Genomic DNA, 24449 nt, shown 5'->3' on the forward strand with positions numbered 1-24449 from the left:
AGAAGCTTAACGACTAAGCCACCCAGGCGTCCCATCATTTCCTTTTATTGAGTGAGCTGATTCTGATTACCGGATCAGAAAAATGGCCACCTCGTAGTTGGAAAGTCAGAACCTTCAATTTAGGAGCTAGAGGGGACTGTAGAGATTATTAAATTGAAGGAGAATAAGTAGATTTTGACTTGTGTATCCACTTTAATGGGAAGGATCTGCTTAGAATGCTGTAGAAAAACGTCTAATAAGCGCTGTGGTTGAAGGCAGGATGGAGGTAAAGGTGTGTGTGCCACTTGCCATCCCTGACCTAATGTAATTCCCATTTTTATAGAGGAACAGCCTTAAACTCAGAAAGGGTAAGTGACTTGCTCATGGCTGCTGCTCGTTAGTGGCACAGCTGGGATTAGACCCCCAGGTCTCCTGGCTTCCAGTCCTTGTTCTTTCTGCTACCAGAGTAGACTCAGGAAGAAAATCCTGCAGTCTCCCTTTTCCTAAGTGCGGTGAAGGAGGGCACCTGGGTGGCTCAGTTGGTTAAGGGGCCTACTCTTGATGTCAGCTTAGGTCTCCATCTCAGGATCTCAGGGTCATGAGTTCCAGCCCCTAGTTAGGCTCCACTGGAGGCATGGGGCCTACTTTAAAAAAAAAACAAAACAATTAACAGACAAACAAACACCCCTAAGTGCTGTGGATGTAGCTCTCTCCCTGAGCTCGCTGGTGGCTCTCTCTCGGGTTTCCAGGGCCCTGGGTCTGTGAGCGCTCTGTGTCTGGCACTGCTTCTATACAGCCCTTGAAAATGCTGAGACTCAGCTTCTGTCATCACTTCATCATCTCTTTTGACTCCCTGTTTACAGTTGCATCTGGTTCCTAGAACTAGAGAAAGGCCCTACTTCCAACCAGTCTGACCAGTTCTGTCATTGTCCTTATGTACGACATTCATAAATGTTGGAAGAGACTGTGTTTCTCTTAAGTAAAGTGAAACTTTCACTTCTGTAGAGGGGAGAAAGGCTGCGGGTGACAGGGGCCAGACATCCCTGCATTTCTGTGGTGATGGGAAGGAGTCTCACTCCTCACTAGCAGTGAGGATGGAGAAGGAAACTTGGAGTTTCTCGATAGGTTCCTTGAGCCGGAATTTGTCTTAAGTTCATCTCACCTTTATTCCCAAACCCAAAGCTCCTCATTTCCCTCCTGCTGGTGCTAAGAGAACACTTTCCTGGAGCTTTTAAGAACACTCACTTGGGTTTTGCTGCCCTTATATCTGCACATTCACCAGCTCTGGCTTCTGACTCCCTGCACATTCTGGGCCTGGGACTGCTGGGGGCTTCCGTCTGGGGAAGAAAGTGATAGGTGGTGACAATGGTCCAGACCAGCACAGCCGGGGAGCAGGTGGGGAGGGAAAGTGCTCTGAATAGGAGGACACCGAGAGAGGAAAGATAGAGTCCTGTCCTGGAGAGGCTCAGGTACAATCAAGGAGAGAAACACCTCAAATAATCTGGCAACAAATTGGAGGTGTCTGTTCAGTGGGGAGACTATTTCTACCCCAAAAAGAAAGGAGTACTAACCCCTTCCAGGAAACTAATCCAGGCAGATTAATTTTAAATTTGAGGTGCTAACATATTAAGGTGAATATCTGCTTGAAGGCAGAAATGGCCATATCCAGTGATTCTTTCAAGGAGGCTAATGCTAATTTCCAGAAAATTCTTCAAAACAAACAAGCTTCAGGAATTCTGCATTCTCAGTGGACAGGTAAGCCCATCTCCATGTCCCAGCTTCTCCTTAATCCTACAGCTGCAAGTGTCCCCTCAAAATCATAGTGTCTTCTGCCTTGCTGATCCTCTCCTGCCTCTCTCAGGGGTAAATTCTTCCTTCAATCTTGAAGCCGATAGCACCGCCACCCCAGTACTACCCCACGTCAAAACAGATCAGTCCTCCACACCTAAAGGAGTCCTTCACTGAACAGAGTACCTGAGAATCATCCCGGTTCTTTCCTTCCAAGTGCTACCTCATCAGCGTTTGCACTTCGAGCTTTCTAACTGAAAGGAAAGGCCACTCCCAATCCCCGCTCTTGTCTTCTTAGACTGATTCAGCCCTCACAGAGCAAGTGGGAACACTAAGAGGGTGCTGAATCTATCCACCATCACGGAAAACACTTCCCTATTGCTTTTGGGACTCAATCATAAATGTGGGATGGCCCTCCACCTGCATGATTCATGGTTCATGTTGGAGGGTCCTACAAAGAAGGCACAGAGTGAAAACCTACCTCCTGAGGACGAGACAGTGGCACACTTGGAAGCATCTCAAAACATTGCCAGGAGTCACTTCCTAGGGGACAAGTCGCATAATACCTTTGCAAATCCTTCAGCAAATCCATGGATACGTTGAGTTGCTTCAGGGCTTACATAAGTGTGGGTAAGAAGAGGTCTTCTTGGCCTTCTGCCTCCAAGCTTATCTCCCTTCTCACTCTCTTACTGTCTTCTTAATTAACAATAAAGAAGGAGTTGTTCATCTGAAGCACAGAGTATCACTGAGCATGTTCTACTAAAGAATAGGGTGACTGTACTTTAAAGGTCATAACTGCTATCTGCCATTTTCTAGTTTCTTCTAGAGACAAGTCTGGGCCGGGCCTACACCCGGGATCACTTTCCTTCCTTTTCCACCCTCCGTGAGTCTTCAGCTGGGTGGATAATGGGGCCAGGGCACCTGATTTAGCCCCAGCCCCACTATCAGCTCCCTGTGTCCCAAGGCAAGTCTACAGCCCTCCTTGGAGCACAGTTTTTTAATCTGTAAAATGAGAGGGATGGGTTTGGTAATTTCCAAGTCTCCTTACACTGATGACTATCTAGAGGAGCATCCGTTCTCTTTCTAGCAGTGCTGGCCAGGGGCATGTGGTTTTTGGCTACATGTGAGTAGGCATCTCTAGAATAGTCACCTCATTGAGATCTGGTTTAGTTCAGACTTCTTCCCTCTGAGCCCTGGGTCATCCAGGCTACTTGGAGCATGCTTCTAGGGAAGATTCTCTTCTCAGGCAACTTCAGACAGCCTCTGAGAGTCAAAGCTGCAGCTCGCTTCTGCCAGGGCTTGTTAGGCTTCCTGGACCCTGACAGCCCATGAGATTTTCGTTTGGCTCCGATGCCGCAGAGGGGAGAGACGAATGCTGAGGCAAGATTAGGGCAGCAAACAAGAGAACGCAAGAGTGGGACCTGGAATTTTCTGAGTGTCATTAGAAACATGCCTAATAGAGGTTGGGGGGTGCTTGGCTGGCTCAGTCCATAGAGCATGAGACTCTTGATCTTGGGAGTTGTAAGTTCAAGCCCCACATTGGGTGTAGAGATTACTTAAAAATAAAACCTTTAAAAAAAAAATAGAGGTTGAGAGCTGGGGCCTGCTTCAGGCCAGCATGTTTGGCAGCCTCTCTTCCCCACCTCCCTCAAACTCCTCCTTCCCTCCCATAAACACCACTGAACAATTATTTAAGGGGAGGGCTGTCCGATAATGTTGTATGTTGTAGCATAGAGACAAAATCTGTATGTGCATATGGCTAGATACACATGTGATCATGTATATAGACCTGTGAAATTAAGGAGCGTCAGGGCAAGGAGGCCCATTTGTGATCTGGCTCCAAGACCTTCATCTTAAAGATGGAGAAACTGAGGCATGAAACCAAGTATGGAATGAAGAAAACCAAGTCTGTGGATTCCTTGAGTGTGTGCTTTTATGCTTTGCCTGCAAATTTTCGTTTTTTTTTTTTTAATTTCTAAAAATGATCAGAATAGGAAAATATATCTTTTCTATCTACGATTCTCTGAATTTTTACACACATATAGAATTGTTACCAGATATAGCCAAACTATGGAAAGAGCCTAGATGTCCATCAACAGATGAATGGATAAAGAAGATGTGGTAAAGGGCGCCTGGGTGGCTCAGTTGGTTAAGTGACTGCTTTCGGCTCAGGTCATGATCCTGAGTCCCTGGATCGAGTCCCGCATCGGGCTCCCTGCTCGGCAGAGAGTCTGCTTTGTCCTCTGACCCTATCCCCTCTCATGTGTTCTCTCTCTCTCATTCTCTCTGTCTCAAATAAATAAATAAAATCTTAAAAAAAAAAAAAAAGAAGATGTGGTATATATATACAATGGAATATTATGCAGCTATCAAAAAATGAAATCTTGCCATTTGCAATGACATGGATGGAACTAGAGGGTATTATGCTAAGTGAAATAAGTCAGTCAGAGAAAGACAAGTATCATATGATCTCACTGATATGAGGAATTTGAGAAACAAGGCAGGGGACCATAGGGGAAGGGAGGGAAAAATGAAACAAGATGAAACCAGAGAGGGAGACAAACCATAAGAGACTCTTAATCTTGGGAAACAAACTGAGGGTTGCTGGAGTGCAGGGGTGTGGGAGGGATAGGGTGGCTGGGTGATGGACATTGGGGAGGGCATGTGCTATGGTGAGCAATGTGAATTGTGTAAGACTGATGAATCACAGACCTGCACCTCTGAAACAAATAATACATTATATGTTAATAAAAAAACAAATTAAGGGACGCCTGGGTGGCTCAGATGGTTGGGCATCTGCCTTCGGCTCAGGTCGTGATCCCAGGGACCTGGGATCGAGCCCCGCATTGGGCTCCCTGCTCGCTGGGACGCCTGCCTCTCCCTTTCCCTCTACTGTTCCCCCTGCTTGTGCTCTCTCGCTCTCTCAGTCAAATAAATAAATAAAATCTTTAAAAAAAAAAAAAGCAAAAACAAATTAGAAATAAATTTTAAAAAAAAAAAGAGAATTGTTACCAGATGATTTATCACAGCCGTTATCTCGGGAAATGAACAGGGAGCCTTGGCCTGCGGGGGTCAACTGCTCCATCCCAGGAACCCCGACGGGGCTGGACAAATCCATAGCATAGCTCCTGGCTGGATCTGCCCACAGTGTTGCCAAACAAACTCAGATAAACTCATCACAAGAGAAGCTAATAAGACAAGAGATAAGAGTTTGGAAAAGAGAAAGGGAGAGATTTGTTTCCAGTGCCAGCAGCTGGGGGAGGTGGCAGGCTCAAGCCTTAACAACTGATCTCTCTTCCTGCAAGATGGACACCTAGAGTTTTCTAGGAGAAGTTCGGGGGGGGGGGGTTGGTACCTGCAAGAGAGCAGACAAGGATCACAGGTGGGGTGGGGATGTGTTCAGCCCATGATCTGGAGTAGGGAAGGGGATGTGTGGGATGGTTTTCCAGGCATTCTGTTGCTTTCAGGGCTTTTCTGGTCTGGAAGTTGAAACGTTCTGGTCATCGTCAATGCCTCAAGAAAGTGCAATAAGAAATGACTGTTGGGTTCTATACTTGAGCAAGAGGCTCACTGACAGAATTGTACAACCATTATCACAACCAGGACACACAACAGTTCTATCACTCCCATTTCCCCTTGTGCTAATCTTTTATAGTCATACACTACCCACCTCCCGACACCTGGGAACCACTGATCTATTCTCTGTCACTATTGTTCTGTCTTTTCAAACTATCGTACAAATAGAATTGCACAGTATGAAACTTTCCAAGACTGGCTTCTTTACTCAACGTAATGCCTTTGAAAGTCATCCAAGCTGTTGTGTGATCCATAGTTTATTCCTTTTTATTGCTCAGTAGTGTTCTATTGCATGGATGTTCCATAGCTTGTCTGTCCATTCACCCACTGGGAGACACTTGAGTTGTTTCCATTTTGGGTGATTATGAAGACAGCTGCTTTAAACAGCTGTGTACATATTTTTGTGTGAATTGGTGGAAGAATAGACACACAGATCAATAGAACAACATCGGGAACCCAGAAACAGGCCCACACAAATATTTATTTATTTATTTGTCAGACAGAGAGCAAGCCAGCACAAGCAGGGGGAGCAGCAGACAGAGGGAGAAGCAGGCTCCCTGCCGAGCAAGGAGCCCGACGCGGGACTCGATCCCAGGTCCTGGGGATCATCACCTGAGCCAAAGGCAGACATTTAACTGACTGAGCCACCCAGGAGTCCCTGATCAAAAGTTTTTTGACAAAGGTGTAAAGCAATTCTAGGCAGAAAAGATAATTTTTTGGTGATTGAACATCAAAAAAAACCCATGCAACTCCCTTCCCCAAACTTTCAAACCTTAAATATTCCTCCCCTTGCCCACTTTTTAAAAAATTTCTTTAAATTCAATTTAGTTTTTTTTTTCCTATATTTAAGTTTCTTATGGTTGCCTCCCTCTCTGTTTTTATCTTATTTCCTTCCCTTCCCCTATGTTCATCTGTTTTGTTCCTTAAATTCCACATATGAGTGAAATCATATGGTATTTGTCTTTCTCTGACTTATCTCATTTCGTATAATACCCTCTAGTTCCATCCATATCGATGCAAATGGCAAGATTTCATTCTTTTTGATCCCCTGACCACTCTTTCCACAGAGGCAGTTCTGTACCACTGGAGAAACCTATGATACGCTTCTTAGTCCTGGACCCACCAGCTAGATCTGCTCTCATCCAGAGAGTAATTAAGTAGGAGCCTTGACGTTGAGACAGGGTAGGCAGTGAAAGCAGAGGAAGTTAGAAGAAGGAAGGTAGAGGGAGGTGCCTGGGTGGCTCAGTTGGTTAAGCGGCCTACTCTTGATTTTAGCGCAGGTCATGATCTCAGGGTCCTGGGATCCAGCCCTGTGTTGGCTCTGTGCTCAGCACAAAGCCTGCTTGGGAATCTCGCTCTCTCCCCCTCTGCCCCTCCCCCTACTTGCACGTGCTCTTTTCCGCTCTCTAAAATAAATAAACAAATCTTTAAAAAAAGTAAGTTAGAGGGAATTATAGATATGGCATGAAGGAAGTAGGTCTGGAGAGACTTGGAGGAAAAAATGGATGAGAAAACAAGATTAGAAAGGATGGCATAGTTGGGTGCATAGTTCCCTTGGTTCTGTTGATTTCCTGTTCTGGAAAGTTCACTGATCAAAACACTCAGGAGTAGGAGGAAAATCTATTTTTTTCTTACAGGAAATATAGTTTCACTTTTCCAGAATTCTACCTTCCTCTCTTGGGCTTTGAGGAATGGCAGGTCCACTCTATGGCTTTTAAAGAAGTGATTAAGTTAAAATGAGGCCCTTAGGGTGGACTCTAATCCAATGTGACTGGTGTGTTTATAAGAGAGGAAGTGGGAACACATGGACATGTGTCAGGGGTGCACATGCACAGAGAAAAGACCCTGTAAGGACACTGCAGGAGGGCAGCCTTCTTCAAGCCATAGAAAGAGGCTCAGAAGAAACCAAACCTACCAAAGCCATGATTTTGGACTTCTGGCCTCCAGAATTGTGAGAAAATACATTTCTGTTGTTTATTTTTTTTTTTAGGATTTTATTTATTTATTTGAGAGAGAGAGCACAAGCAGAGGGAGAAGCAGGATCCCCGTTGAGCAAGGATCCCAATGCAGGACTTGATCCCAGCACCCTGGGATCATGACCTGAGCCGAAGGCAGATGCTTAACTGACTGAGCCACCGAGCGTCCCATATTTCTGTTGTTTAAGCCACTTGGTCTGTGGTAGCTGTTATAGCAGCCTTAGCAAACTGATACACCCTGTCACCAATTTTCCCAGTCCTCTTGAATTACATCTTTTATTTCTTGGATCAGTGCTCAGTGTGCCACCATGACATCCCCTCATCCCTGACACAGCTCATCCCATCCTATATCCCGGACTGGAGCCCTGGAGCTTGGTGTCAGTGAGGTCAGAAGGGAAGGCTCCATGTTTTCTCTCTCTATCCCAGGAATGGGAACAGATTGATGAGGCTCACTTTTATTCTGCCAAAGTGCCATAGTTTAGGATAGCACATCCTGAACCCCCTCTATACTAAAAATCAGCAAATGTGCCAAGAGAATTTAAAGAAGAGAGCCATCCTATATTCATGGGTCTAAAGATTCAGTATTATTAAGATGTGGATTCTCCCCAAATTGATTTATAGAGTCAACTCAATTCTAATCAAAATCCCTGGAGGATAAGCTGATTCTAAAATCATATGGAAATGCAAACAACCTAGAACTGCCAAAAGACTTTTTTTAAGATAATATTTTTAAGTAATCTCTACACCTAAGGCAGGGGTTAAACTAACAACCCCGAGATCAAGAGTTGCATACTCAACCCACTGAGCAAGCCTAGCACCCCTAGAATAGCAAAAAAAAACCCAAAACAAAAACAAAACCCAAACCAACTTTAAAAAGAGCAAAGTTGAAAGGCTTACCTCACTTGGTTTTGAAACTTACTATGAAGTTGCGGTGGGTTGGGGGCAGTAAATCGGGAGGGAGGGATTCTAAAGTACTATGAAGAAAATTTGGGGGAAGGATGGATACCTTTATGATCTTGATTATGGTGGTGGTTTCATGAGTATACACATATGTCAAAACTTACCAGATTGTATTCTTTACATATACGTAGTGTATTGTGTTTCAGCTCTATGTCAATAAAGCTATAAACACCATTGGGAACTTATTAAAAGATGTGTCAGGAGAATGAGTAGACAAGCTACTAACTAGGAGAATATTTGCAAATCAGATGTCTGATTTTTAAATATGTATCCAGAACACATAAAGAAATCTCAAAATTCAAAATTTTATTTTATTTCTTTTAATTTAAATTTATTTTATTTAAATTCAATTAATTAACATATAGTGTATCATTAGTTTCAGAGGTAGGGTTCAGTTGTATATAACACCAAGTGTTCATCACATCACCTGCCGTCCTTAATGCCCATCATCTAGTTATCCCATCACCCCACCCCCCACTCCTCCAGCAACCCTCAGTTTGTTTCCTATGGTTAAGAGTCTCTTATGGTTTATTTCCCTCTCTGAGTTCATCTTGTTTTCTTTTCCCCCCTTTCCCCTATGCTCCTCTGTTTTGTTTCTTAAATTCCACATATGAGTGAAATCATACAATAATTGTCTTTCTCTGATTGACTTATTTCACTTAGCATAATACCCTCTAGTTCCATCCACATCGTTGCAAATGCCAAGATTTCTTTTTTTGATGGCTAATATTCCATTGTATATATATATCACATCTTCTTTATACATTCACCTGTCCATGGACATCTGGGCTCTTTGCATAGTTTGGCTATTGTGGTAACTATTTCACCTATACGTGGTCTCTCTCTTCCCCTCCCCTCCTCCTCTTCCCATCCCTCCTTGCCCAGTGGTCTTACCTCTGGATGGACAGTGGTTCCTAAATCAGACTGCCCATTACAGTCAGGCAGGGACCTTTAAAAAAAAAATTCCGTAAAGCCCAGGCCCCGTCCTCATAAATTCATCTAGTTGTTTATTAAGTGTTCATAAAATTCATTTAATGGGATTGAGTTGGGACAACTTCTGTGTCTCTCCTTTACTGTCATACTGATAACACACTCACAACACTTCCAACACCACATGCGTATGTGGGGGAGGTTCCTACAGCAGACTACTCTGCCACACCGGCTGGATATTCTACAATTTAACTCAATTCTGACACTACCTCCCTGGAGATAGTGTCAGCTCCCCCCCCACAGGATAAGGGCTCAGTCCCACAAGACTTCCCCAGTCCAGATGCCAATCCCAAGTCCAACTTGTCTCCTGTGCTTCTGACTGCCTGGCTATAAATCTGAGCTTCCCACCACCCCCTTGTTTATTCGATGATTTGCTAGAGCCGCTCACAGAACTCAAGGAAACACTTATGCTTTATGAGTTTATGGAAGGATATGATAAGGAGAAAGATGAACAGCCAGATAAAAAGATAGCTAGAGTAAGGTCTGAGAGGGTCCCTAATGAAGGAGCTTCTGTACCTGTAGAGTTGGGGTGCATCACCCTCCCAGTGTAGATGATGCTGGAAAGATTTTAGGGTTCGAAGCCAACAGCCAAGAAAGAATTCTTGAGATGTCTTTGGTGCAAAAAGGTGGTTTTATTAAAGCAGGGGGACAGGACCCGAGGGCAGACAGAGATACACTGGGGTCATGAAGAGGGCCCATTATATACTTTCAAGTTGGGAGGGGGTTAGGAATAGGATAAGTCTCTAAAGAATTGGGAAGGAAGGTTTCCAGGACCTTGAGGGGATCAGCTATTTTTGGGAAAAGGTCATTTATTACTCTCTAGGAAAACTTTAATCACGAGACCTTTCAGATTTATATCAGTGGACCATAAGTTTGGGGGATGTTTGCCAACACGTATCCTGTTGGGGAGAGATAAAGGGGTTTCCAAATGACTTTTTTTGTTTGTTTTTTAAAGATTTTATTTATTTATTTGACAGAGAGAGACACAGCGAGAGAGGGAACACAAGCAGGGGGAGTGGGAGGGGGAGAAGCAGGCTTCCCACTGAGCAGGGAGCCCCACGCAGGGCTTGATCCCAGGACCCTGGGATCATGACCTGAGCCGAAGGCAGACGCTTAAAGACTGAGCCACCCAGGCGCCCCTCCAAATGACTTTTTGTATATTATAGTAGACTTACAGGATCCTGGGTTTCAGGCTAAGATTGCCCTCTGCCCTTGGCAAAGTAGTAACATCGAGGCAGCTGTATTCCTAGAAGAATGTCACTCTTCCTCTGTCAAGGACTTGTCAGTGGGCTGTAGGTAGTAAGGAAATTTAGTTTTCTTTTGTATTTGTTTCCCCCATCATAAATGTGTTTGTGAGGCTACCTCATACAGGCAGGATCAATTATTACTTCCATATCCAGTCCCTCTCCCCTCCCTCGAGGATGGGGGTTAGGCTGAAATTGCCAAGCTTTTAATCATGGCTCCATCTTTTGGTGATCAGCCCTATCCAGGGACCACCCAGGTGGCTGCAAAGAACAAAGATGTTCCCAGTGCTCTTATCACTTAGGAATTTACAAGGGTTTCAGGAGCTCTGTGCCAGGAATCAGAGGCAGAAATCAATATATATTTTCTCCTATCTCACAGGGGTCTTGTCACTGATTTTTTTTTTTTTTAAGCTCCCAGGTGAATTTCATATGAAATTCTGAGAGAGTCATCTGCATATGACTGACTCTGAGAGAGTCATCTGCATATGAAACCAGAGTTGAGAACTGCTGGAACATTTGCTAAATTTCTTTCTAAGCTTTGCCACTTTGGATCATTCTATAAAGAATGTCAGGTCATTGAAGCTGATTTAGGGATATACCTAAATGAATATCTGATTTAGTCAGTCATCTTGACTCTCCCACAATGCATGATTGCACGCAGGAGTAACACAAATCTGAGAGAGAGGCCATCTTGGTCTGGTCCATTAATTTAGAACAAACACCTCTGAGCATAAAAGATTGTCCCCAAGTTATCCTCATTCTTACTCCCTCCCACAATTACTTTAATCTCTGAGTTTCCTAATGTATAAATAACCATAATTGAGTAATGCTTGAGAAAGAGTGAGTAATTGAGTGGTTTAATGAAAGGAAATTCAGCCTTTTACTAGGTTACTTTGTCCTAGAGTCTCCTGAAATGTCCAAGTAATGTTTAGAGAGTACATAAGTCCATTGTGATTACTGATCAGGTTGACGCATGCCATCTGAAGACTCCTTTCCCTGAGGATGATGCTACTTTCCTACACTGGTTCACACTAAACGTGAACACAGATCCTTGTGTCCACTCCCTCCAGACTTGGCTTGAAGACTTTGAAACTATAGGATGTAAATGCCACACTACTTAAAGATGAATACTATTTTTTTTTTTTTAAAGATTTTATTCATTCATTTGAGACAGAGAGAATGAGAGACAGAGAGCATGAGCGGGAGGAGGGTCAGAGGGAGAAGCAGACTCCCTGCCGAGCAGGGAGCCCGATGCAGGACTCGATCCCGGGACTCCAGGATCATGACCTGAGCCGAAGGCAGTCGCTTAACCAACTGAGCCACCCAGGCGCCCGAATACTATTTTTTAAAAAAGATTTTTTATTTATTTATTTGATAGAGAAATAGACAGCGAGAGAAGGAACACAAGCATGGGGAGCAGCAGGCAGAGGGAGAAGCAGGGTCCCTGCTAAGCAGGGAGCCTGATGTGGAACTCAATCCCAGGACCCTGGGATCATGACCTGAGCCAAAGGCAGACGCTTAATGACTGAGCCATCCAGGTGCCCCAAAGATGAATACTATTGAAAGCTGCTCTAAATTGGAGGACTCAAGTCCCACCAGATAAGTTCCCCTACTGGGTACCAACTTTCTCAAGTGCCAAGTTGTCCTGGCCTTCTTATGTCTTCCCACTGAGAGGGGCCTTCAGTATTTAGCACACTTGGAATCCAGGCTCCTGAAACCTGAAACTTCATATTTCTGTCTTTGTTTCTAGGACATGACATAAATATGTGGCATGAAGGAAGATGAGTCCAAGTAGCACACCTGTTAAAGGACTCGTTCGGTTTGGAAAGATCCATTCTGCAGTGCAGATAACTGACACACTAGTAACTACTTCAGTAGGTGGCCTTTCTGATAGGCATTATGTTTGGCTGCTACTCAAAGACAGATCAGTCTACAAAGCACTTTGACTTACACTGGCCTGCTAGCCCTATGAATCTAGTAGTTGACAAGGAAAGGGAAAGGTATGCAGGATTAGCAAAATATGCCACCCTAAAATATGCCTTTTTGGCATAAGAATAATGTTAAGCTGTTTATTTTGAGAAAGTGCTGACCAGAAGAAATTCTGAAAGCAGAGTGGAGGTTACCCTTTTGTAGGGGAAATTTACATTAGAAAGGAGCCTGTAACAGGAAGTGAGCCATTACAGGGATCACTTTCATCTGAGAGAGTCATCTGCATGGGAGGGCAAATTTCCTTTCCCAAACATTGCCTCCTCTCACCTTCCTCTGAATTGTCTTCCCCCCTTTTAAAGACCTAGACCCCTATCCTTCCCATAGTCAGGATGGTCCATAAGACTCAATTGGCTAGTTGCTTTTAAGTCTAATATTTTTGTGGGGCTCCCGTATGTATGTACATAATTAAAATAGTTTTTGTCCTATGAAGTTGCCTTTTTAAAAAAGATTTATTTATTTGACAGAGAGAGAGGCAGAGAGAGCAGGAATACAATGAAGTTGAGGGGCTCTCAGCCAAGAACCTAAAATGGTAGAGGGAAAATTATTTTTCCTCCCCTACAATTAGGACCTAAATTCTTAATCCCAGCCAAATTCTTAATCCTAGTCTTTCAATTTCTAAATCTTCTACCTCTTCCAAAACCCCATTACTTCTGTGATATTTCAGTATTTAGGTAAGGCAGGAATGTTTTTAGTACCTCAGTGCTTTTTTTTTTTTTAAACAATTGTAAATATCTATACATTCAACATTGGAGGATGTAAATACATAAGGTAAATATTAACAGACATAAAGGGAGAAATTTACAATATCCCCAGTGCTTTTTTTTTTTTCTTGATCTATGCTTTGTCTTCATGCATTCCAATAAACCATGGGAGAAGTAACTCTAAGGCTACAGTGGATTATTATCCCTACTACTACTACTTATATTTAAAACATTATCTGATGAAATACAGAAACCATAGTAAAGATGTAGGATGCACCAGTGTCAGGGTTAGAACCTGTGTGTGAAAGTACTCCAGACACTCTTTGAGGTATCTGTGCCACCTCCAAATAAACATAGACTGTGATTTCAAGGGAAATATGTAAAAGCCACGAGCAGAGTTTGAAGGGATGGAGAACACTCTTGCTCCAAGTCCCAGGGACACAGGGGTGGCGGAAGTGGCAGAAGAAGCCTTGGGTTGCTGAATAACCTCAAAAGTCGCTTAGGGCCCACACAGTTCTCCTGAGAATGTTGACAAATGCAATCAAGATGGCCCCAGGCTGGCAATGATGTGAGAGGCATCCCAAAGACACACACTCGCGGTCATTACAATGCAACAGAAAGTGATTTTATTGCTGTGAACACAATGCAACAAAGCTTGGCAGAAGTTCCAAGATTAAAAATAGGGGGCCGGGTCTTTCTTTTCCCTCTTCCCTGTTGTCTTCCATCAAAACACATCCAAAGCAGAAAAGAATCCTGTTTGTTTTTGTCCCCAACTGTGGTATTGCATTGTGGCCCTGTAATTCTCCAACTCCCCTCCTTCTTTCTTCTACGGGAACCATGGAAATTTAATAAAGGAGAAAAAAAAAAAAAACCAGAAGAGATCATAAGAGAACCTACACCAAGTGAGAGGGAAAGTAATGGAAACCTTAGTCTTAATCTAAGTGCGCAGGAACCAGAGGATAGGGAGGGTCACCTGGCTGAGGACCGTTACAAGCAACAGTGTAGAGCTGGTTCTGGAGAGTAGTACTGTAGCTGCAGTTGGGATATGTCCCTCCAGTGTGATAGCAGTAAGTCATTCTAATAGTATTTGCACTCTGGTGGCAGTTATTCTGGCCATTCCTACAGATCCTGTTGGGCAAAAGACAGGTAGCAGCCACGTTGTGGAAGGAGTCCTGCAGAAAGCTGTTCTGAGGCTTACAGCGCTGATTATAAATATTGACAGCAGACATTGCATTGTTGCATTGGACAGGACCCGCACTTATATGCTGAATTGCAAACCATTGAGCCCTGGTGGGGCGTTGAGCCCAAGCACCAAGTGGATGCACTGGCCCCCATGATCCCAGCAACAACAGGATGAGAGGAAAGAGTCCCAGAAGATCCAGCATCATCTCTTCCATGTAGGAAGAGGAAAGAAAGTGAGAGAATGACAGTAGTAGAAGCCATAAGAGCAAAATTATTATTCACAACTATTTAGATCTTTATTGCTCCTTTCAAGATTTCATTCGTCGAATTTTTTTTTAAACCATCTTCTTTCTGACTTGAGTCTCACATTCTATGAAGGACCTGAAGCCCAGGGAGGAGGAATGTGAGGTAAGATGACTTTTCCTCTGACTGGCAGATCCCATTCTTTTCTTTGTCCTGTACTTATGGGTCCAGAACCTTGTCACTTACCTCCTCTCTCCTGGAATATTTCTCCTCCACCTATGTGACCTAGACCTTCTGGCCATCTTCATGGCTCTACTCTCCCCAGTCCCCGGGGTTCTCCTCTTACCAGGTCTCTGTGCTGGGCTCCTGCTGAGAGGCAGTGGTTAGTCCCAGGCTCAGAGGCTTTTGTCTGCTGTTCCTCTGCCAGGTATGCCAGTGCGGCCTGTGTGCAGCAAGGAAGGGTTCCGAGACCTAGGAAAGAGGAAAGGGAACCTAGGGCTTGGAAGATGCACTTCTTGTGCACAGTGTGGATGAGACCCACACTCTCCAACTCACCGTTTAAAGCCAGTATCACCGCAGGTACAGGAAGAGCAAGCCTACTTATAGTATGTGACTCAAATAAGTTTTGAGGAAGTGATGACTTCCTGATCCGGATTGAGTGCTTCCTTCCTGATCTGAAACTTCAGTGTTTTGAAGCTCTATGATTTCAATTCTTTAGGAGAAAACACATGATGGAAATTTGATATAATAGTTGTCATGTACCTGGTAGTGTTGTGAGTTCCAACAGCGGACTTGAATGAATTATTCATTTATGTGTATGTTAATTGGGCCAGATACCAGGCTACTCAGATTCAGGAGCTCATGATCTAATGAAAGAGATGGTCAGATAAATAGACAAATACATTGTATTTACAAATGTAAATAGCTCTTTTGGCTGTGGTGGAGACCCCAGGGGGCTGTGAGGAGCTGGTAGAGAGAAGGCCACAATACCTGAACTGAGTTTTGAGGATTAATTAGAAGTTAGGTGAAGAGGGGCGCCTGGGTGGCTCAGTCGTTAAGCATCTGCCTTTGGCTCAGGTCATGATCCCAGGGACCTGGGATCGAGTCCCACATCGGGCTCCCTGCTCGGTGGGAAGCCCGCTTCTCCCTCTCCCGCTCCCCCTGCTTGTGTTCCTGCTCTCGCTGTCTCTCTCTGTCAAATAAATAAATAAAATCTTTAAAAAAAAAAAAAAAGAAGTTAGGTGAAGAGGATGGTAAAGTCATCTGAAAGAGGGAACTGTGTGTGAAGAGGAAGCCAGACACTTGGTTCCTGGACCCATTTTGAAAGCATAAGCAAAACTATAGTTGTATTAATTGCCTTATACACTTAGGTCTAAGTTGTGTTGTTCCCTACTTAATTATGTTTTACATACTAATTTTTCTTTGTAATATTTATTTATTTAATTGAAAGAGAGAAAGAGAAAGAGAGATCACAAGTGGGTGGAGGGGCAAAGGGAGAGAATCCCCAGATAGACTCCCCACCAAGCATGATTAGGGCTCAATCTTACCACCCATGAAATCAGGACCTGAACTGAAACCAAGAGTCAGAAGCTCAACTGACTGAGTCACCCAGGCATCCCTGTTTTGTATACCTCTTAACTTCATGCATGATCAAACACTAATTTTGCCTTTACTACTATTCCCTGTTTACCCACTGATTGTAGAAACATAACGGGGATCAGACAGTAACATTTGTCTTGATGTATCTGATCCCAGGTCCCAAATAGTGCCTCATTGTCCACAAGAATGCTTACCTCCACATTGCTTCAGGGATCTTCCAACAAGGTTCAAGTAAGCCCTTACCTTCCTTTCATGTGTATAAGTTGTCCTAAGATCAACAGGGCAAGGCGACTTTGGGAATGATCCCCTGCTTTCTCCTTGGGTTGCCCCCTTGACTATAAAGCTTTCCTTGCTTTAAATCCAGTGTCTCAGAATTCGGCTTACTTCACATTGGGTGCATGGACAAGTTGGAGTCTGGTAACAAAGAGATCCATAGGTGTGAAGGAGATGGGCCAATTTAGGGTATTTCCTTCTTCAATCTTTTCTTACTTTTCCATTAGTGCTGTAATATACTTATTCAGAATCTTACTGTCTCCTGGAGGGCTCACAGAAAAGCCTCTTACATGGACAGGGTCCCTGCCTCTAGCCTCTTTTCCTTCCAATCTGTTCTACATATCACTTCCAGATTAATACTACTTGAGCATAAATAGAATAGTGGAAGACTCTTGCTTTTAGTGCCTTCAATTATCTATAGGATAAAAACATGTCCTTTTAGAGCAAAATTGCAAGATACAAGGTTAATATACAAAAATCAATTGCTTTCTTATATACCAGCAATAAACAATTTAAATCTGAAAAAAAAAACTTACATTAGCACCAAAGAAAAATGAAATATCTACATATGAATCTACTCAAGAATAGGCAAGATCAATATGAGGAAAACTATAAATCTCTCATGAAAGAAATCAAAGAAAGTCTAATAAATGAGGAGATATTCCTTGTTCAGGCTGAAGGAAACCTGACATAGTCTGGTTTGGCTCTTTGACATAAAAAATTTTTTTCACACCAAAGGTAGTTAAGAATCAGTAAATGCTGAAAAGGCTCTCCCTTTTTTGCCTAAAGGCAGGGAATAAATTCTTTTCCTGGAGACAAACTCTTACCAGCCAGAGGTAGTACCAGAGGAATCTGGAAACAAACCTTGTTAAACTAACCCTTTTCATCTATCCAACAAGAAGTTCTGACAATTGTAAATATTTATGCCCCTAACTTGGGAGCAGCCAATGATATAAACCAATTAATAACAAATGTAAAGAACATACCGATAATAATACGATAATCTTATAATTATTGGAATTTACAACCTAGGCACAGCAATGGACAGATTATCTATGTAGAAGATCAACAAGGAAACAATGGCTTTGAATGACACACAGGACCAGATGGACTTCACAGATATATTCAGAGCATTTCACTTTAAAATCACAGAATACACATTCTCCTTGAGTACAATGGAATCTTCTCCAGAATAGATCACATACTGCTTCACTAATCAGGTCTCAACTGGTACCAAAAGATTAAGGTTGTTCCTTTCATTTTTTCAGACCACAATGCTTTCAATCTTGAACTCAATCACAAGAGAAAATTTGGAAGGAACACAAACACATGGAGGTTAAGGAGCATCCTACAAAAGAATGAATGGCTCAACAAAGAAATTAATGAAGAAAAATTTTAAAAATTCATAGAAACCAGTGAAAATTTAAAAAATTCATAGAAACCAGTTAATATGAAAGCACAACTGTTCAGAATCTTTGAGATGCAGGAAAGGCAGTCCTAAGAGGGAAGAATACAGCAATACAAGTCTTTCTCCAGAAACAAAAAAAATCTCAAATACACAATCTAATCTTTTTTTTTTTTTAAAGGTTTTATTTATTTGACAGAGAGAAAGACAGCCAGAGAGGGAACACAAGCAAGGGGAGTGGGAGAGGGAGAAGCAGGCCTCCCGCGGAGAAGGGAACCCGATGCGGGGCTTGATCCCAGGACCCTGGGATCATGACCTGAGCCGAAGGCAGACGCCTAACGACTGAGCCACCCAGGCGCCCCCACAATCTAATCTTACACCTAAAGGAGCTGGAGAAAGAACAGCAAATAAAGCATAAATCCATCAGGAGAAGAGGAAATAATAAAGAGTAGAGCAGAAATCAATGAAATAGAAATCAAAAGAATAGTAGAACAGACCAACGAAACTAAGAGCTGGTTCTTTGAAAGAATTAATAAGATTGATAAACCCCTAGCCAGACTTATCAAAAAGAAAAGAGAAAGGACCCAAATTAATAAAATCATCAATGAAAGAGGAGCGACCATAACCATCATCAAAGAAATACAAACAACTCTAAGTACATTTTATGAACAACTATATGCCAACAAATTAGGCAATCTGGAAGAAATGGATGCATTCCTAGAAACATATAAACTACCAAAACTGAAACAGGAAGAAATAGAAACCCCGGACCAACCCATAACCAGCAAAGAAATTGAAGCAGTAATCAAAATTCTCCCAACAAACAAGAGTCCAGAACCAGATGGCTTCCCAGTGGAATTCTACCAAAAATTTAAAGAATTAATACTGGGGTGCCTGGGTAGCTCAGTCAGTTAAGCATCAGGCTTTGGCTCAGGTAATAATCCCAGAGTCCTGGGAACCATCCCCATGTTGGGCTCCCTGCTCGGTGGGGAGCCTGCTTCTCCCTCTCACTCTGCTCCTCCCCCAGCTCATGCTCCTGTGCTCTCTCTCTCTCTCTCTGTGTCTCATTTACTCACTCTCTCAAATAAATAAAAAAAATCTTTAAAAAATAAAGAAGAATTAATACCTCTTCTTCTGAAGCTGTTTCAAAAAATAGAAATGGAAGGAAAACTTCCAAACTCCTTCTATGAGGCCAGCATTACCTTGATCCCAAACCAGATAAAGACCCCACCCTAAAGGAGAATAACAGACCAATATCCCTGATGAACACGGATACAAAAATTCTCACCAAAATACAAGCCAAATAGGACCCAACAGTACATTAAAAGGATTATTCACCATGACCAAGTGGGATTTATTCCTGGCTACAAGGGTGGTTCAACATCTGCAAATCAATCAATGTCATACACCACATTAATAAAAGAAAAGACAAGAACCATATGATCCTCTCAATAGATGCAGAAAAAGCATTTGACAAAATACAGTATCCTTTCTTGATTAAAACTCTCCACAGTGTAGGGATAGAGGGAACGTACCTCAATATCATAAAAGCCATATATGAAAAGCCCACAGCAAATATAATTCTCAATGGAGAAAAATTGAGAGCTTTTCCACTAAGGTCAGGAACATGGCAGGGATGTCCACTATCACCACTGTTGTTCAACATAGTACTAGAAGTCCTAGCCACAGCAATCATAAAACAACAACAAAAAAATAAAAGGCATCCAAATCAACAAAGGAGAAGTCAAATTGTCACTCTTCACAGATGACATGATACTCTATGTGGAAAACCCCAAAGAAACTGCACCAAAATTTGCTAGAACTCATACAGGAATTCAGCAAAGTGGTAGGATATAAAATCAATGCACAAAAGTCAGTTGCATTTCTATTTACTAGCAATGAGACAGAAGAAAGAAAAATTAAGGAATTGATCTCATTTACAATTACACAAGAAAACCATAAGATAACTAGGAATAAACTGAACCAAAGAGGTAAATGATCTGTACTTTGAAAACTATAGAACACTTATGAAAGAAATTGAGGAAGACATAAAGAAATGGAAAAACATTCCATGTTCATGGATTGGAAGAACAAATATTGTTAAAATATCTATGCTAACCAAAGCAATCTACATATTCTATGTAATCTCTATCAAAATACCACCAAAATTTTTCACAAAGCTGGAACAAATATTTCCTAAAATTAGTATGGAACAAGAAAAGACCCTGAATAGCCAATGGAATGTTGAAAAAGAAAACCAGGGGCACATGGGTGAGTCAGTTGGTTAAGCATCTGCCTTTGGCTCAGGTCATGATCCCAGAGTTCTGGAATAGAGCCCTGCATCAGTCTCCCTGCTCAGCAGGGAGTCTACTTCTCCCTCTCCTTCTCTTCCCTCCCATTCTCTCTCTCTCTCTCTCAAATAAATAAATAAAATATTTAAAAAAAAATCAAACCTGGTGGTAATCACAATACCGGACTTCAAGCTATATTACAAAGTTGTAATCATCAAGACAGTATGGTACTGGCAAAAAAAAAAAAAAAAAAGAACCCATAGATCAATGGAACAGAAGAGAAAACCCAGAGATGGAGCCTCAACTCTGTGGTCAACTAATCTTCAGCAAAGCAGGAAAGAATATCCAATGGAAAAAGACAGTCTTTTCAACAATTGGTGTTGGGAGAATTGGATAGCCATGTGTAGAAGAATGAAACTGGACTATATTCTTACACTATTCACAAAAATAAATACAAAATGCATGAAAGACTTAAGTGTGAGACAGGAGTCCTTCAAAATCCTAGAGAAGAACACAGCCAGCAACCTCTTCGACCTCGGCCGCAGAAACTTCTTGCTAGACACTTCTCCAAAGGCGAGGGAAACAAAGGCAAAAATGAACTTTTGAGACTTCATCAAGATAAAAAGCTTTTGCACAGCAAAGGAAACAGTCAACAAAACTAAAAGACAACTGACAGAATGTGAGAAGATATTTGCAAATGTCTTATCAGCTAACGGGCTAGCATGTAAAATCTTTAAAGAACTTATCAAACTCAACACCCAAAAAAACCAAATAATCCAGTCAAGAATTGAGCAGAAGACATGAACAGACATTTCTCCAAAGAAGATATACAAAGGGCAACAGACACATGAAAAACTGCTCTATATTCCTTGACATCAGAGAAATAAATATCAAAACCACAGTGAAATTCCACCTCACACTGGTCAGAATGGGTAAAATTAACAAGTCAAGAAATAACAGATGTTGGCGAGGATGTAGAGAAAGGGGAAACTGCTTATACTGTTGGTATAAACAACAGTTATCACAACCAACAACAGTTGGGAATGCAAACTAGTGCAGCCACTGTGGAAAACAGTATGGAGGTTCCTCAAAAAGTTAAAAATAGAGCTACCTATGACCCAACAATTGCACTATGAGGTATTTACCCAAAGAATACAAACATAGTGATTCAAAGGGACACCCGCACCCCAATATTTATAGCAGCAATGTCCACAATAGCCAAAATATGGAAAGAGCCCAATGTCCATTGACAGATGAATGGATAAAGAAGAGGTGATATATATACACAATGGTATATTACTCAGTCATTAAAAAGAATGAAATCATGTTATTTGCAACAATGTGGATGGAACTGGAGGGTATTATGTTAAATGAAATAGGTCATCGAAAGACAATTATATGATTTCACTCATATGTGGAATTTAAGGAAAAATATAGAGGATCATAGGGGAAGAGAGGAAAAATAGAATTAGACAAAATTAGAGGGAGACAAACCATAAGAGATTCTTAATACGGGAAGAAAAAACTGAGGGTTGCTGGAAGGGAGGGGGATGGGGGATGAGGTAACTGGGTGATGGGCTTAAGGAGGGCACATGATGTAATGAGTGTGGGTGTTATATGCAACTGATGAATCACTAAACTCTACCTCTGAAATTCATAATACACTATATGGTAATTGCATTTTAATTAAAAAAAAAACTAACCTTTTTCTCTCTAGTTACTTCTTCACCACTACAACCCATAGACCAAATCCCTTTATCTTGTCAATTCTTCACAAATGTACTGTTTCTTTGTCTAAAAGGTATAAAAGCATCCTGCTATCGTCACTTCTTCAGGTCTTCATTCCCTTGTGAAAGGCTTCCACGTACATGTAAAAATTTAATCAAATTTGTATGCTTTTCTTGTACTTATCTCTGTCAGTTCAATTTTCAGACCCAGCCAGAGATCATAAGAGAGCTGAGGAAAACGGTTTCCTCTCCTACAATGACATTATGTAATGTCTAAACCCCTAGAACTATGTAATGCAAAGAATTAATCCTAATTAAATTATGGACTTAATAATAATCAATATTAGCTCATCAATTATAGGAAAAGTACCACACTAATGCAAGATGTTAATAACAGGAAAACTTTGGGCTGTGTGGGTAGGAGAGCAGGGAAGGGAGAAGCATATGAGAATTTTCTATACTTTCTTTTTTTTTTTTTAAAGATTTTATTTATTTATCTGAGAGAGACAATGAGATAGAGCATGAGAGGGGGGAGGGTCAGAGGGAGAAGCAGACTCCCTGCTGAGCAGGGAGCCCGACGGGGGACTCGATCCCGGGACTCCAGGATCATGACCTGAGCCGAAGGCAGTCGCTTAACCAACGGAGCCACCCAGTTGAGAAAGGAATGTGTCCTTTCTCAAATTTCTTCAACTTTCTATTGAATTTTTCTGAAAATCTAAAACTTCTCTGAACAAATAATCCTATTGATATAAAAAAAAACAGGCAAAAAACAAGCTATCTGTTTGCCTAGCACTCATCTATCCTATTCTATAACCACACTCCCCCTTCTCTCTGCAGTCCACAACTTGATAGCACCCCAAGCCCACTACCAGAGGAAAACAGTATCAGATTACACCTGTACCTATCTGGAGTTTCCAACCCTGGCCTCACATCAGAAGTGCCTAAGAAACTTTTTTTTTTTTAAAGATTTTATTTATTTATTTGACAGAGAGAAATATAGTGAGAGAGGGAACACAAGCAGAGGGAGTGAGAGAGGGAGAAGCAGGATTCCTGCGGAGCAGGGAACCTGATGCGATGCAGGGCTCCATCCCAGGACCCTGGGATCATGACCTGAGCCGAAGGCAGACGCTTAATGACTGAGCCACCCAGGGGCCCCGTGCCTAAGAAACTTTTAAGAATGCTAAGATCCCAGGCCTCCTGAAAAAGAATCTTTGGGAACCAGGTCTTTTTCTTGTCTGTGTTTGATGAGCTCCACCGTGAATTTCACACCCATTCCTTTTTTTTTTTTTTTTTTTAAAGATTTTATTTATTTATTTGAGAGAGAGAGAATGAGAGACAGAGAGCATGAGAGGGAGGAGGGTCAGAGGGAGAAGCAGACTCCCCGCCGAGCAGGGAGCCCGATGCGGGACTCGATCCCGGGACTCCAGGATCATGACCTGAGCCGAAGGCAGTCGCTTAACCAACTGAGCCACCCAGGCGCCCATTCACACCCATTCCTAGTGGAGAACCATTTTTCTTAGCTGACACTGATTTTCACCCAGTGCCCAAGTTCTCAAGACTGGCCTTCTATCTATTTCTGAAACAAAGTTTCCACTTTGTCTTAATTCAGGCAGGTGAAGGACTGTCTTGCTACCCCAAGGAAAGTGCAAGACAGATCTGGGAGGACACAGTTGGGAGAGTCTACCTCTCCTCCCTATCTCTCTTAAATTATCCCAAATCTTACAAGTGTAGGGGAGGAAAAGTATCCATTCCTTCTACCCTTCTAAGTTCTCAGCTGGGCCCCCATAACAAAAGAATAGATTAACAGGAGAAAAGCATTCACATTTATTTCACATAGGTTTAAGGTGACATGGGAGTCTTCCCTAGGAAATGAAGCCCAAAAGAAGTGGTTAAACCTGAGTGTTTGAACGCTAGGTTTGATGAAGGGTGGGAAGTGGTGGGAAGATGTGATAGAACAAAGGGTATGAGCTAACTGTAATAAATGGGGGGAAACTTAGCAAGACTTTTGTCAGATGTCTCTTCATCTTTGGAGATACGGCTGCTCCTTTCCTCTGGGTATAGGAAACCCTCTCCCAGGAGGGTTTTATGACCTGTTTCTGGAGAAGGTTAGAAAGGCCTTCCTGAACGTGTCCTTTCTCAAATTTCTTCAACTTAAAAGTTTCAGTTTGCCAAGTTGCTATATTCTGGAGTAGCATGTCCTGAACTCTGTCAGAAGCTCCCGGTGCTGGGAATGGACCCTGGTGGTTGGCTTGGCCCTTGTTCCAGCCCCACAATCCTAAAGCAAGTTCAGGCCATTTGATGTGTCCATTGTGGGGTCTCTGTTTAAAAACACCTGTGTCTTCTGCACACTCCTGCCTGGCTGGAAGGGGATTAGGTCAAAGACCTGCTATTTGGGCTGTTCCTTTCTCTAGACTTTTATATGCTTGCTGATCGCAAAAGGAATAGTGCCAAATGTTGTCACCGAAATAACAGAACATTAGTATCTTTACCCAAACAAGAGTTAAGACAACTATCAACCATATTCAG

The sequence above is a fragment of the Neomonachus schauinslandi genome, chromosome 9, assembly GCF_002201575.2.
Source record: "Neomonachus schauinslandi chromosome 9, ASM220157v2, whole genome shotgun sequence".
NCBI classification, from domain to species: domain Eukaryota; kingdom Metazoa; phylum Chordata; class Mammalia; order Carnivora; family Phocidae; genus Neomonachus; species Neomonachus schauinslandi.